This window comes from Saccopteryx leptura, chromosome 9, assembly GCF_036850995.1.
Source record: "Saccopteryx leptura isolate mSacLep1 chromosome 9, mSacLep1_pri_phased_curated, whole genome shotgun sequence".
Lineage (NCBI taxonomy): Eukaryota > Metazoa > Chordata > Mammalia > Chiroptera > Emballonuridae > Saccopteryx > Saccopteryx leptura.
In genome coordinates, this window is record NC_089511.1 from 45,441,129 (window position 1) to 45,457,866 (window position 16,738).

Sequence of the window (16,738 nt, forward strand, 5' to 3'; positions counted from 1 at the left end):
GAACCCGGATGGAAGACAGAAGGCAAGGGAGTCCCAACTGATGTCCAGGTTCCCAGACCTAGAGCAGAGCAGAGAGTGAATGTAGAGGGAAAGAGAGGACATAGTTCACAGGGATTCCTATGCTGGGTGATGACGGGGGAATCTGGCTTGGAGAGGTGAGGGCTCTAAGGAAGGTTTGTGTTGATTCCTGTGGAAGGTGAGAAAGGGCTGTCCAAACAATATCCATGCCTTAATACCTGGAACATGTAAATGTGACCTTATTTGTAAAAAATGGTCATTGTAGGTGTGATTTAATTAAGGATCAAGGTAAGATATACTGGGTTATCAGGGTGGACCCTAAATGCCATGGCCAGTGTCATTATATGAGAGAGGTTAGAGGGCCCTGGCAGTGGCACCATGGACAGACCATCATCCAGAAGCACTGAGGGCCCCGTCTTGATCCTGAGGGCACCAGTTTGAACCCCGGTCAGAGCACATATGAGAACAATCAATGGGTCCACAACTAAGTGCAGCAATGAGTTGGTCTCTCTCTCTCTCTCTCTCTCTCTCTCTCTCTCTCTCTCTCTCTCTCTCTCTCTCCCTTCCTTTCTCTGTCTCCCTTCCTCTCAAATCGATGGGGAAATAAAGAGAAAGAGATGGAGGAAGGTTATATACACAGAAAGGAGGAGACAAAGACTGGAGTGACAAGGCCACACACAGAGTGCCGCCAGCCACCTAAACTGGAAGTGGTGAGGAGCAGTTTCGCCCCTAGTGCCCCAGAGGGAGCACAGCCCTGCTGACACCTTGGTTTTGGCCCAGTGACGCTGATTGAGGACTTCTAGCCTTCAGAACTATGAGAGAATAGATTTTTGTTGTTTTATGCCACAAAGTTTGTAGTAATTTGTCACAGTAGCCATAGGAAATTTACACAGCTCATTACAGAGACCAAGACCTATTCTAGTTAACGTTTGCAGAAAGGAACTTATCGTAGAGTGTTGAGTGGCTTTCAGAAGTGTCAGGAAGGTTGAACAAATAGACTCTATGCTGGTCATTTAGATACAACCTCAAGACCTAAACCAAAAACCTAGGCTTTTCAAGGGCCTGCTTCCTTTCTAGTGATAAAGACTAACTGGAACTTTAAGGAAATACACTCAGTCGGGAGAGTCTATGGGAGGAGCTGGGCTTATGGAAGTTCTCATACTCTCTGTAATCACGGAACCCTCCAGGAAGAACTCCATGTTCATAATAAAGCTCTCTGGTTCTCACTTCCCCTCCCCTTAACTTTCTTTTTCCTTCTATAAATACTACACACAGGCCACAGTGTGCAGGTGACTTCCCATGTCTGCACGCACTGGGTTGCAACCCTTTCTTTTTCCTGGGTAAATCCTTTTTGGTGAAAAACACCTAGTTGATATTATTTTTTAGTCAATACTAGGATCAGGATCTTGACTGTTTTATTAGGAATTAGCTTCCCCCACCAAGATCAGGAAGGCAGCACAACCAGGAATTTGTCACAATTATGGAACAACTGCCATCAGGAACCCGCTATAATTAGATGACCATCACAGAAAAGTGGACACTTCCACAGTGATGGCGCTGGAAGCATGGCCTACATCTCATGTCCATCATTCAAATTTTGTGTGAGAGTAGAGCCCTAGCCAGGAATCTCAGTTGTTTAGATTGCCGTTCTATATGCCAAGGTTGCATGTTTAATCCCCAGGGTGCACACAAGAATCAACCATGAATGCATGAATAAGTGGGATAACAAATCAATGTTTCCCTCTCTCTCTCCCTCTGCCTTCCTCTGTCTCTCATATCAATCAATCAATAAAAAATAAATTGAATGTTGTATGAGGACATTAGGTTGGAAGAACTCAAATGTCAGGCAGACTCTAACTGCAGGTGAGCCTGAGAAATATAGTTTTTAGCTTTTCAGCCCCTGCAGCAGAAAGGCAGACAAGAGGTAAGCTGAAATGGATATTCAAGCCTCTTGGTTGTTAATAAGAGACATCATTAGTCACGCACTTGAATGGCTATCACTGATAAGATTGAGGGAGCATTTGAGATCTTGTTCCCTGGTATTTGTCACTAGTTAAATAAACTCTTATAAAAATTCTCTACAGGTTTGGACATCTCTTAGATTGACATTTACTTGGTGCAGTCAGCAGGATTCCAAAGAAGCCCACCCAAGATCACCCTTTGGATCTGGACCCAGTGTTAGGTATAAAAAACGGTCCATTATGCCCCACTGGCTCCTTGCTTTGCATTAGGTAAAGTTGGGTGCCTTTCTCTGGGAATTATAGGCCTCCTTGCTTTCTGTAGCCGACAGTGGGACACAGTGTAACCAGAGAGCCCAGGCCCAGTCCGGTTACTCTCAAATTCCAGCACTCGCAATTTTCAATCTTTATAATTACCATTGTCCCTTGCCATATCATGGTTCACTTTTCGTGGTCTCACTGTATCATAGATTTTTAATTTGTATATATCTAATTTTCTATCCTAGATTTTTTTGCTATATCACGGCATTTTGTGGTATACAGGGGTTTTGTTTGTTTGTTTGTTCTACAGAGACAGAGAGAGAGTCAGAGAGAGGGACAGACAGGGACAGACAGACAGGAATGGAGAGAGATGAGAAGCATCAATCATCAGTTTTTCGTTGCAACACTTTAGTTGTTCATTGATTGCTTTCTCATATGTGCCTTGACTGTGGACCTTCAGCAGACCAAGTAACCCCTTGCTCGAGCCAGCAACCTTGGGTCCAAGCTAGTGAGCTTTGCTCAAGCCAGATGAGCCCGCACTCAAGCTGGCAACCTCGGGGTCTCGAACCTGGGTCCTCCACATCCCAGTCCGATGCTTTATCCACTGCGCCACTGCCCGGTCAGGCAGTGTTCAGGTATTTTTATATATTGATTATTTTAATTATTTTTGCAGTAAAATAAGCATTTTCTAGCCTAAAAAATTGAAAACAGTATAAAAAATACAAAGAAATATTAATTAAAACATTAGTATTCACTGCTGAGTACCCATATAGAATTCTATGTTGTTAAAATTACATAGGTTTAAGGGTGTAGAAAGAGTTTAAGAGTATAGGAAGTGTTTATAAATGTGGGGAGGGTTTATAAAGCCTTAAAAATATATAAATAATAAAATAAATATCAGGTCAGATTTTTTTTTTTTAATTTTCGCTGTTTACTTTTTTTTTTTTTTTTACAGAGACAGAGAGAGAGTCAGAGAGAGGGATAGACAGGGACAGACAGACAGGAATGGAGAGATGAGAAGCATCAATCATTAGTTTTTCGTTACATGTAGCAACACCTTAGTTGTTCATTGATTGCTTTCTCATATGTGCCTTGACCGCAGGCCTTCAGCAGACCGAGTAACCCCTTGTTCGAGCCAGTGACCTTGGGCTCAAGCTGGTGAGCTTTTGCTCAAACCAGATGAGCCTGCGCTCAAGCTGGCAACCTTGGGGTCTTGAACCTGGGTCCTTCCGCATCCCAGTCCAACACTCTATCCACTGTGCCACTGCCTGGTCAGGCCAGATTTTTGCCTATTGTGGGGGGTTCTGGAACCTAACACTCATGATAGACGAGGGACCACTGTATAGTCAATCAAGTGGATGTAATATTTTCTTATTATTTTAATTTGCTTTTCCCTAAAGACTAATGATAATGAGCATGGTTTCATATTGTTATTTGTAACCCATATATCTTCTTCGCTAAAGTGCCTGTTCAAAAGTTTTATTCATTGTTATTGGGCTTTTTGTCTTATTATTGAGTTGCAAGTTTTTAAAAAAAATATATTCTGGATAAAAAGGCTTTATTGAATCATTGTTTTGCAAATATTTTCTCCCCATCTATAGTTTGGTTTTTCATGTCTTAACTTTGTTTATTTTTTTATATATAGCTTAATTGGGGTATAATTGACATACAGTAAACTGCACATATTTAGGTTTACAATTTGATTATTTTATTTTATTTTATTTTTGAGAGAGTCAGGAGAGAGAGAGAGACAGAAACATCATACTCTGACCAGGTAATCAAACCAGCAACCTTTGTGCCCCAGGATGATGCTCCAACCAACCGAGCAATCTGGCCAGGACTTAATTTTTATTGATTTTTTTTAGAAAGACAGAGAGCCTGACCAGGCGGTGGCGCAGTGGATAGAGCGTTGGACTGGGATGTGGAAGGACCCAGGTTCAAGACCCCGAGGTCGCCAGCTTGAGCGCGGGCTCATCTGGTTTGAGCAAAAGCTCACCAGCTTGGACCCAGGGTCACTGGCTCCAGCAAGGGGTTACTCAGTCTGCTGAAGGCCCGCTGTTAAGGCACATATGAGAAAGCAATCAATGAACAACTAAGAAGTTGCAACGCACAACAAAAAACTAATGATTGATGCTTCTCATCTGTCTCCATTCCTGTCTGTCCCTGTCTATCCCTCTGACTCTCTCTCTGTCTCTGTAAAAAAATAAATTAAAAAAAATAAAAATAAAAAAAATAGAAAGACAGAGAGAGAAAAGGAGAGACAGGGGAAGGGAAAGGGAAGCATTTGTTGTAACACTCAGTCATGCATTTTTTGTTGCTTCCTGTGTGTGCCCTGATTGGGAATCAAGCCTGCAACCTTATTGTTTCAGGACAACACTTTCAACTGACTGAGCTAACCAGCCAGAGACTGATTATTTTTAAATTTTTTATTTATTAATTTTAGAGAGAGAGGAAGGGAGAGAGACAGAAACATCTATCTGTTCCTGTATTTGCCCTGATGAGATCAAATCCGCAACTTCTGTGTATTGGAATGATGCTCTAACCAACCAAGCTATCCAGCTAGGGCTGAATAATTTTGACATGTGAATACATCTTGAACATATTGCCCTGGCCAGTTTTCTCAGTGAATAGAGTGTCAACCCAGTGTGCGGACATCCCAGGTTTGATTCCTGTGTGGGTACACAAGAGAAGCGACCATTTGCTTCTTTTCTCCTCCCGCAGCCAGTGGCTCAATTGATTCCAACATTGGCCCTGGATGCTAAGGATGGCTCAATTGGTCCAAGCATGTCAGCCTCAGGTGCTAAAAATAAGTTGGTTGATTTCAGCATCAGCCTCAAACAGGGGTTGCAAAGTGAATCTCAGTCAGGGAACATGCGGGAGTCTCACTATCTCCCTTCCTCTCACTTAAAAAAAAGGAAAGAAAGAAAGAAAGAAAGAAAGAAAGAAAGAAAGAAAGAAAGAAAGAAAGAAAGAAAGAAAGAAAGAAGGAAGGAAGGAAGGAAGGAAGGAAGGAAGGAAGGAAGGAAGGAAGGAAGGAAGGAAGGAAGGAAGGAAGGAAGGAAGGAAGGAAGGAAAGAGAGAGAGAGAGAGAAAGAAAGGAAAAGAAAGAGCGAGAGAGAGAGGAAGGAAGGAAGGAAGGAAGGAAGGAAGGAAGGAAGGAAGGAAGGAAGGAAGGGAGCGAGGGAGGGAGGGAGAAAGAAAATATCACCACAATGGGAATAATAAACATATTTAGCAACCCCCAGTTTCTCATGCTACTTTGTAATTTTCCTCTCCTGCTCTTTCTTGCTTATTAACCTACTCCTGAAATAAGCCAGCAAGAGGCCCCATCTTCTATGACTCCACTTACAGGGTATTTGGGAAATAGCAGAACGGTAGGGACCCATGTCAGATCAAACTGCTGGGACATGTTCCAAGTTGGCCCACACTGATTTCAGAAACCACTCAGTTTGGGCCAATCCTTCCTCTATAAGTTGACAGTGACATAAATGGAAATCACCAGGCCATCTGACTGACCACCTGTTGGGTTTATTTTTCTTACTTTATTGATTTTCTATCGTTGCCATAATAAGTTACCACAAAGTCAGCAGTTTAAAACAACACAAATATATTAGTTTACAGTTTCTATATGTGAGCAATTTGAATGGGTTCAAGTGGATCCTCTGCTAAGTATCTCATAAGGCCCAAATTAGGGTATTGTCAGGGGCTGCCTTCCCTACTGTAAGCTCTGGGGAAGAATTTATTTTTAAACTCATCCAGGTTGTTGTCCAAATGTTTCTTTCTTCACTGGGTGTCTGACAGGAATGGCTTGGTGTTGTTTTTAATTAATTTTAAAATTATAGTTGATAGCCTGACAAGGTGGTGGTGCAACAGATAGAGCATCAACCTGGGACACTGAGAACTCAGGTTCAACACTCCCAGGTCACTGGCTTGAGGAAGAGCTCATCCAGCTTGAGCTCAGGCTCCCCAGCTTGAGCACAGGGTCGCAAGCTTGAGTGCAGGATCATTGACATGGCCCCATAGTCACTGGCTTGAGCACAAGGTTGCTGGCTTGAGCAAGAGGTCACCGGCTTGTCTGGAACCCCCAGGTCAAGGCACATATGAGAAACAATCAATGAACAACAATGCAATTACGAGTTAATGCTTCTCATCTCTCTCCCTTCCTGTCTCTCTTGCATGCACACACATGCATACATACACACAAATTATAGTTGATGCACACATACACACAATTATACATATTATTTTCAGGTATACAATATAGTGCTTAGACATTTATATACCTTACAAAGTGATCACCCTTTTAAGTCAAGTACCCATCTGACCATACATAGTTATTGCAATGTTATTGACTGTATTCTTTATGCTATATTTTACATCCCCATGACAATTTTTATAACTGGCAGTTTATACTTCTTAATCCCTTTCCTCTTTCCCCCAGCCCCTACCCCATTCTATCTGACAACCATGTTTGTTTTCTGTATCTATGCTTGCTTTCTGTTTTGTTCATTTATTTTGTTTTTAGATTCCACATATAAGTGAAATCATCCAGTATTTTTATTCTCTGTCTGACTTATTTTACTAAACACAATTCCCTCTATGACCCTTCATGTTGTCACAAATGACAAGTTTCATTCTTTTTTATAACTGAGTAATATTCCATTGTAAATAAGTACCAAATCTTTATCCATTCGAGTATTGATGGACTACTATATGACCCAGCAATCTTACTTCTGAGTACCCATCTGAAGAACACAAAAACACTAATTTTAAAAGACATATGCATCCCTATGTTTATTGCAGCATTATTTACAATAGTCAAGATATAGACCAGGTGTAGTCAACATTTTTATACGTACCGCCCACTTTTGTATCTCTGTTAGTAGTAAAATTTTCTAACCACCTACTGGTTCCACAGTAATGGTGATTTATAAAGTAGGGAAGTAACTTTACTTTATAAAATTTATAAAGCAGAGTTACAGCAAGTTAAAGCATATAATAATAATTACTTACCAAGTACTTTATGTCAGATTTTTGCTAAGTTTGGCAGAATAAATCTTTATAAAACAACTTACTATAGTTAAATCTATCTTTTTATTTATACTTTGGTTGCTCCACTACCGCCCACCAGGAAAGCTGGAGCGCCCACTAGTGGGCGGTAGGGACCAGGTTGACTACCACTGATATAGACAAAAGGGGGCTTTACTCCAACATGCTGCCCGCATCCCTTCTCACAATTTCCATGTGTACCCCTCCCAGCAGCCCTCTCACACTTGGAATCTCTGTAACTTCTCCCTCTGTCACAGCTCTCTGACTCCAGCCTCAGAAAGTCCTCTGCTTATAAGGGCTTATGTGACTAGATTGGGCTCACCACTCAACTCATGATAATCTTCCCGTTTTACTGTCTGAAACTTTAATTACATCTACAAAATCCCTTTTGTCATGGTATATGTTTCTGTCACTCACATCTGTCTTCTCATCCACCTACCAACTGTCTCAGACCTTGCTTCATCTTTCGGCCACCTAATTTGGCTCATACTCACCTCAGCCTCTCAAGGAAGTAAGACGCCCACAGGGGGGTGGCAATGTTCTGCTACCACACTTATTGGTGAGTTGTTAGAGTTCCTTATATATTCCGGAATTAAGCCCCTTATCATATATGCATTTTGCAAATATTTTTTCCAGTCTCTGGTTTGTCATTATTTTCTTACCAGTGTCTGTCAAGAGAACTTTTTAATTTTGAAGTTCACTTTATTAATATTTTCCTCTATAGTTTATGTTTTCTGCGTCTTAGCTAAAAAATATCTGCTTAACCCCAGATCACAAGGATTTTTCTCTCAAAAGCTCTATAGGTTTAAAATTTATGTTTAAGCCTATCATTAATTTTGGGTTAATTTTTTATATGGTGTGATATATGCTATGGGAGGTTTGGTTGATTTGTTTGTATACAGATGCTCAATTATTTCCATTCCTTTTGTTTTCCATTGAATTACCTTAACACCTTTTGCTAAAATCAGTTGACCATATATGAGTGAGTCTGTTTCAGGACTCTATTCTGTTCTATTGTTCTATATATTTATCTTTCACTAATTTACACTCTTGTTTTGATATCTCTGCTTTATCATAAATCTAGAAATCAGATGGTATAGATTTTCTAATTTTTTATTTTTTTAAATTGTTTTCTCTGCTTTCCATATAAATTTAGATATCTATCAGTTTCTTCAATTCAAAATAACATCTTATGCTTTTGGTTGGGATTTTATTGAATCTACAGATCAATTTAGTAAGAATTGATATCTTAAAATTTTTGAGTCTTCCAATCCATGAAAATATATATCTATTTTTATTTCTTTCATTAATATTTCTTAGCTTTCAGCATATATATCTTGCATACATTTTGTTAGATTTATTCCCATGTTGTTCATATTTTTTTATGGTGTTGTAAGTAGAACTTGTATATTTTTAATGTTTAATTAGTAGCATATAGAAATACAGTTGGTTTTTTAATAATGAGCTTATTTCCTGTGATATTATTAAAATTATCAATTACAATAGATTTTTTGTAGATCCTTCAGAATTTTCTGTAAAGACATTATGTTGCCTGTGAATAATACAATTTTTTTTTCTTTCTTCCTTTTTCTTGCCTTACTGCAGTGACTAGAATCTCCACTACAATGTTGAGTGGATATCTTTGTTTTGTTCCCAATCTTATGGGAAAAACATTCAGTCTTTCACTATTAAGTATGATACTGATTGTCCCTTACTCCTTTTCCCTTCCTTGAATGTGGAAATGATGCCTGGAGTTCTGACAGCCATTTGTCACTAGTAAGAGAAAACTTGTTTTGATATTGTTGAGACACTAAACTAAAGCAGCAGCCATCTCCTCCAGGTTTGTTGTTATGTGAGGGAGGGAAATCCCTATTGGGGGATATATTATTTTTTGAAGCCAAAGGTATTTCTAAGTAATATAGTCAGTGATTGCCTAGGATAGGTGAAGGCCATTAACTCAGTCAGATCATTTGAGATTGACTAGACGTCCAGCATCAAACGATTATTGAAAATTCTCAGTGTTTCTGACACCATTAGGCTGTTACTACAATGTGAAAAGAAATTTTTAACAACATATTCTGGCTACATGTGTACTATTTTCTCAAGAAAACTCTAGGGTTGACTGCCCATATGCATTCCATGAGGGAAATCATAAATATACTGCTCACAAAAATTAGGGGATACTTAAAAATGAATATGAATAATAAATTTAGGAAAGAATACAAAAAAAGACTATGAAGCTATAAAATATCTCCTAAGTTTTGTGAGCAGTATATAATACACAGACAGATATAGAGATATATAGATAGATGATAGATGGATAGTTAGATAGATAGACAGATAGATAGATAGATAGATAGATAGATAGATAGATAGATAGATTTTTTTAAGTAAGTGGAGGGGAAATAAAGAGACAGCCTCCTGCATGCACCTTGACAGGGATCCACCTAGCAACCCTGTCTGGGGCTGATGCTTGAATCAACTGAGCTATCTGCAGCACCTAGGACCGAGGCTTAGACCAATTGAGCCATTAGCTGCAAGAGGGGATGAGAGGGAGAAGAAGGAGGGGGAGGGAAAGAGAAACAGGTGTTTGCTTCTCATGTGTGCCCTGACCAAGAATCAGACTCGGGACTTCTGCACTCCAGACCAGGGCCTAGGTAGATAGATATTTTAAGTAATTGTCTCACGTGATGATTATGGAGGCTGGCAAATCCAAAATCTGTAAGATGGACTGGAAAGTTGGATATGCTGGTAAGGGGCAATGTTGCAGTTCAAGTCTACAGACTTCTGGCAAAATTTCTCTTACTCAGAGGAGTCTTTTGTTCTATTCAGGCCTTTAACTGATTGGATGGCCCACTCACAGTACAAAGAACAGTCTGTTTAATTCAGAGTTCACTGATTTAAATGTTAGTCTTATCCAAAATCACCCTCATAGAAATACTCACAATAATGTTTGATCAAATATTTGGGTACCATAACCCAGCCAAGTTAGCACATTAAATTAACACTAAGTGCCTAATTCTTACTATAAAATCCTTTTGTGTTTAGAATAGCTAGATTGATTTGCTTCTCCTACAAAATGAACACCGATAGATATAAATATCAATCTTCTTGCAATATACCTGAATTCTTCTCTTTGCTAAAGTTGAAGGGAGTCAGATAGATAACCTGGGGTGAGGTCGGGTCCAGGTCCAGATCTGCTAATTACTAGGTATGTGACTGATAATTCATCTAACCTCTCTGTACCTCACTTTTATCTGAAATAAGGATAAAAATAGCACCTGCTTCACAAGGTTATTAAAATATGCAGTTATTTAGTACGTATAAATTCATCACCCACTTGAGCGTAATAATTTCTCCAAACACTAGGATATAAGGGCTCTTGGCAAGTCTTCCCAAAGCATTCTGGCCCAGGAGAGGAAAGGGGCAGTAGGAATTAGGAAGGGAACAGAGACAAGCAAATAGACTCAGGCTGTAGGGGAATCTAGCTAGCTACAAAAAGGTTTCGAGAAAAAGAACAGAGAAACTTGTTTTTATATTGTTGTCAAAGAACACTCAAGGACTGAAAATTTGTCTATCTTAATGGGAAATTGGGACTATTTATTCTAGACTCATCATTGATATTTCAAAATCTTCCAGGCATTTTGTAACCACCAATGGAATCATTGATTCGGATAAGGATCAGCTAAATGATGCTAAACCTTTGGGTGAAAAGTTGTTGAGAAAGAGGATAATCACGTAGTATCCAGTATTATCTCCCAGGTGACATTAATTAGAAGGAAGAAAGGAAACCTCTACAATGGAGAAATCTGGTAGGCTCAACTTTAACCCAGTCTCCAAGAAGGAGACAAACTGACATCATGTTCTCATGAATGTGATGCACTGAAGACACATCATCTTTAAGTTACTCTTGGCAAAAATGTTTAAGCGGACTTTAACTCACGAAGAAAGAATCAGATAAATCCAAGCATATTCTACAGAACAACTAGCTTGGACTCTTTAAAAATGTCAATGCCGGCCCTGGCCAGTTGGCTCAGCGGTAGAGCGTTGGCCTGGCGTGCGGGGGACCCGGGTTCGATTCCTGGCCAGGGCACACAGGAGAAGCGCCCATTTGCTTCTCCACCCCCTCCCTCTCCTTCCTCTCTGTCTCTCTCTTCCCCTCCCACAGCCAAGGCTCCATTGGAGCAAAGATGGCCCGGGCGCTGGGGATGGCTCCTTGGCCTCTGCCCCAGGCGCTGGAGTGGCTCTGGTCGCGGCAGAGCGACGTCCCGGAGGGGCAGAGCATCGCCCCCTGGTGGGCAGAGCGTCGCCCCTGGTGGGCATGCCGGGTGGATCCCGGTCGGGCGCATGCGGGAGTCTGTCTGACTGTCTCTCCCTGTTTCCAGCTTCAGAAAAATACAAAAAAAAAAAAAAAAATGTCAATGCCATAGAAGAATAAAACAAAGCAAAAAGGCTATGGAACTAGCCTGACCAGGCAGTGGCGCAGTGGATAGAGCATCGGACTGGGATGCAGAGGACCCAGGTTTGAGACCCCAAGGTCGCCAGCTTGAGCGCGGGCTCATCTGGCTTGAGCAAAAAGCTCACCAGCTTGGACTCAAGGTCGCTGACTCGAGCAAGGGGTCACTCGGTTTGCTGAAGGCCCGTGGTCAAAGCACATATGAGAAAGCAATCAATGAACAACTAAGGTGTCGCAACAAAAAACTGATGATTGATGCTTCTCATCTCTCTCCATTCCTGTCTGTCTGTCCCTATCTATCCCTCTCTCTGACTCTCTCTCTCTGTCCCTGTAAAAAAAAAAAAAAAGACTAAAAGTAAAAAAGGCTATGGAACTGCTCCAGATCAAAGGACAGAAGATGTGACTTTCATACCTAGCTGTAATGCACAGTCCTTGATTGCATTGAATCCTAGATTTCAAAGAAAAAAATATATATATATACACACATATATGTGTATAAATCATTAAGCTCAAGTGGGTGATATACATATATAAATATATGTGTGTATATATAGAGGATCCTTGGGTTACAACACAGTTTTGTTCCTATGACAGTGATGTATCACAAATTTTGCTGTAAGTCAAAACACACCCTAGCCTAAGTCACTTACTTATCCTAACAGAGTTGTAAAATCATAATCTAGAACATAAAAGTACAACTAAGCCACAGAAGAAGGAAAAGGACATAAATATACTGTACTTTCCACTGTACTCGAGTAAAAGAAAAAAATGACAAAAAATTAGTGTAAAAAAATTTCTTACCTTTATTCCTGTGGTTGGCTTGCACACTGGAAGGCACATTGAAAGGTGGGAGAGAGAGACCTATTGGGAGGAGGAAGCTGGAGAGGCCAGAGCACCCGAAGAAGGTGCTGGAGACACTGGGTCAGGTGAATCAGGATTGCCTAAGGAACATGCAGGAGATGCTGGAGATGACTCTACCTGTACTACAGATGTTTCATCTGGAGAAGCAGCTAATTTAGAGGGAACAGGATCTGTTGCAAGCCTCTCTACCTTCTTAAAGAATTTTTCCAGGGTAGTCTGGAATATTGATGACTTCTTCATTTCCAAAATCTTGCAATAGCATTGCAAGGCATCCATAAGAGCCGAAACACCCACATCTCAATTTTTTTTAAGTTTTTACGGGAATGAGCGTCGTAAACTCAAAACGTCGTATGTCTAGATTGTCGTAACCCAAGGACCTCCTGTAGATATATATACACACACATATATATGTGTATAATTTTATTAGGCTCAATTAGGTGATATACATATATTTTTTTAATAAAGAGCTATTATTTGTATAACTGGATAAATTTGAATGTGGTGTACATGTGAGATCATATAGCATTGATAATGTTACTATATGTTAAAATTTTGGAGTACTGTAATTTATGTAGGAGAAAGTCTTTGTTTTGGGGACATTCAGAGGAATTATTTAGGTCTAAGGTACCGTGATGCTTGCAACTTACTTTCAAGTGAAAGAAAGAGAGAGAGAAAGGGAAGCAGAATATTAACCCTGGTGAATCTAGGTGAAGGGAATATGAGTGTTCATTGTACTAACTTTTCTATTAGAATAAAAATTTTCAAAATAAAAAATTGAGAGTAAGCTGGCCTGTGGTGACACAATGGCTAGAGTGCCCACCTGGAACACTGAGGTCACCAGTTCAAAACTCTGGTCTTGCTGTATGTCTAGGCACATATGACAAGCAATCAATGAACAACTAAAGTGAAGCAACTGTGAGTTGATACTTCTCACTCCTTCTATCCTCTCTCTGTAAAACTCAATAAATAAAATCTTTAAAAGAAAGAATTTTTAAAATTTTGGGAGTAAATCAATAATTTACAATAATTTTCTTTTTAAAACTCCTACCACATTTCAAAAATTGTTTTTTTCTGCTCCGTGGAGAATTAGCCAGGGATACATTCAACAATTCATTCAACACTTAATGAGTGCCTATTGTGTGCTAGGCACTGGGTAAATAAACTGTGGCAAACAAAACACAAAAATCCTTGTACTCATAGAACTGACATTCTAGTGGAAAATGTTTCTCACCCTGACAGTCCTGTTATTCTCCACACCAGCACCCTCACCATTGGCTATAGGTGTGTGGCAGAGACTGCTAGTGGCCTAGGCTATTTTTATTCTCTACTTCTTTAATAACAGAACCCTGATTTAACTTCAGGTGTGTAAAGCCAGCAGGCACGGCCACCATCACAGCCGCCCGGCCCATGCAGGTTCGCACTGGATTCAGACAGTCGGTAAAGAAACAACGGAGCCAAAAACTGATGGGCCATCTTCTTTAATTCTAGCATGCGCCCGGCAGGCAAGTAAAAACACACACTGGGCTCCAAAACCCACTCACATTCAGTGCTCACAAAGCTACTGACTTATCCGAGTTTCCTAGAATCAAAAGTTTCTAGCTCACCAGACTTTATTCACCTCTGTTCTCCATCTCCTTCCTCCTCCCTGCAAAAACTCTGCATAAACTGGCTTCTCACTCAACACTCCGCCATCTTGGCTACATCTCCTGGCCTCCTCCACGTGGCCTCTCTCTGCTCTTCTCCTCTAATATTAATCTCAGGAACCAAGAGAGCAAGCTCCCGTTCTGCCCCCATTTTATAGTGTAGATTCATAACCTTTAATCCAATATACAAAATAGGGAAGTTTCTAATACAAAGTCACTTATCTGGGGCATGATGGGATTGTACCACCCCACATCAAAACAGGTGGGAAAGGCTTAATCCTAAAACCAAGCCCCAGGCTACAAAGATTCTGCCTGCCCACAGTCCGCCCCCAACACACATTAATATCACCTGGGCGACAGCTTCTATGTGGGCAGTGCCATCTTTAACAAAGTGAGCATAATATATTTTATCTGCCCAACAAGGTGGCAATGCACTCAGCTAAAAGATATTTAACAGCCTTCTTTACAGCTAGGATAGCTAAGACAAAATAAGTTCAAGTCTTTGGGTGGGGCTTCCAAGAAAGTTTCTTAAAGGAAATAGAATGCTACCAGGTGCCTTTATGCCCTTGACTCCTTTCATGTAATTTCTGCTTTGAATACGGCTTGGGCTCCAACAGCCACAGAGAACAAAAAAAAAAATAATCTTGAGAATATCTGAGATTGGCAGAGCGAAAGCTGAAAGAAGCCTGGATCCTTGGTAACCCTGTGGGATTGAGATACTAGACCTACCTCTGGATTTGTTTTACATTGTTGAGAAATAAACCTGGACCTAACAGCCAGACTCTGTTCTGACAGTCAAATAGCATCCACAACTGACAGGACAACAATCAGAAACACCAATAAATTAGTCAAGAGGCGATGGGGGAAAGTGACAATGATGGCCATTGTTTACTGAGTGCTATCTACATGCCTGGCATTAATTATTTTTCATACATTAACTTTGGGGGGCAGATTCTTTTATTTACTTTTAAAATTTTTAATTTATTGTATTAACATGGTTTCAAGTGTCCCACTCAATATAACACCCTCAACCCCCCCCCCATCATGCCCCCATGCCCCATGCAGTCTCTCTCCATTCCCATTTCACCCCCACTGATCCCTCTCCCCCTACCTCCATTCCCCCTTTCCCTCTGGGACTTGCTGCCCTATTATCTGTATCTATATATTATGTATATATAATTTGGCTAATCCCTTCACCTTCTTTGATCCCATCCCCTCATCCCCCTTTTCACTGACAGCTGTCCTTTTTTTCCTTGTGACCTTGCCTCTGTATTTATTTTGTTGCTCAATTTATTGTGTTCATTAGATTCCACATATAAGTGAGATCATATGATATTTGTCTTTCTCTGCCTGGCTTATTTCATTTAGCATGCATAAGTTTCTAAATTCTCACAAAAACTCACTTTAGATGATGATATAATACCCACAATAGATGGACATGAACCCACGATACAGGTGAAGACACTGAGTGAGGCACAGAGCAGTTGAATCATTTGTCTAAAGTCACACAGCTGGCCCTGGCTGGTTGGCTCAGCGGTAGAGCGTCGGCCTGGCATGCGGGGGACCCGGGTTCGATTCCCGGCCAGGGCACATAGGAGAAGCGCCCATTTGCTTCTCCACCCCCCCTCCTCTTCCTCTCTGTCTCTCTCTTCCCCTTCCGCAGCCAAGGCTCTATTGGAGCAAAAGATGGCCGGGGCGCTGGGGATGGCTCCTTGGCCTCTGCCCCAGGCGCTAGAGTGGCTCTGGTCGCGGCAGAGCGACGCCCCGGAGGGGCAGAGCGACGCCCTGGAGGGGCAGAGCATCGCCCCCTGGTGGGCAGAGAGTCGCCCCTGGTGGGTGTGCCGGGTGGATCCCGGTCGGGCGCATGGGGGAGTCTGTCTGACTGTCTCTCCCCGTTTCCAGCTTCAGAAAAATACAAAAAAAAAAATTAAAGTCACACAGCTAACAAATGGTGGAGCCAAGCTATGACCCAGGCTATCTGGCATCTGGGCACATTCTCAAACAGCAAACTACACTGCCTCACAAACAAGGGGGGATCCCTGGGAGAGTGCTATGGGCTTACCTGGGTTCCCCTGATAATACACTTATCCCAGAAGCCACAGTGTGGTCTCCTCCAACATTGGCTGTGACTTGACCATGTGATTGGCTTTAGACAACAGGATATTAATGTGGAAACTTGATTAGTGTTTTGTGTATTGGGGGCTGAGTTCCTAAAAATGCTGTTACCACCATAAAAGGAAGCCCAGCCAAGACTACTGAATGATGAAAAGCCATCAGGAAAGACAGTGCCACCATACAAGCACCCCAGCTTCCCCCAAACACCCAGTCAGCCCACAAGCTGACTACAGCCTCCTGAGTGAGCACAGGAGAGACTAGGAGAAGAACCACTCAGTCAACATTCAGAATCTTGAGAAATAATAAGTCATTGTTGTTTATATTTACCAAGTTTTAAGGTCATTTGTCATGAATCAATAAATAACTGAAACAGGCAG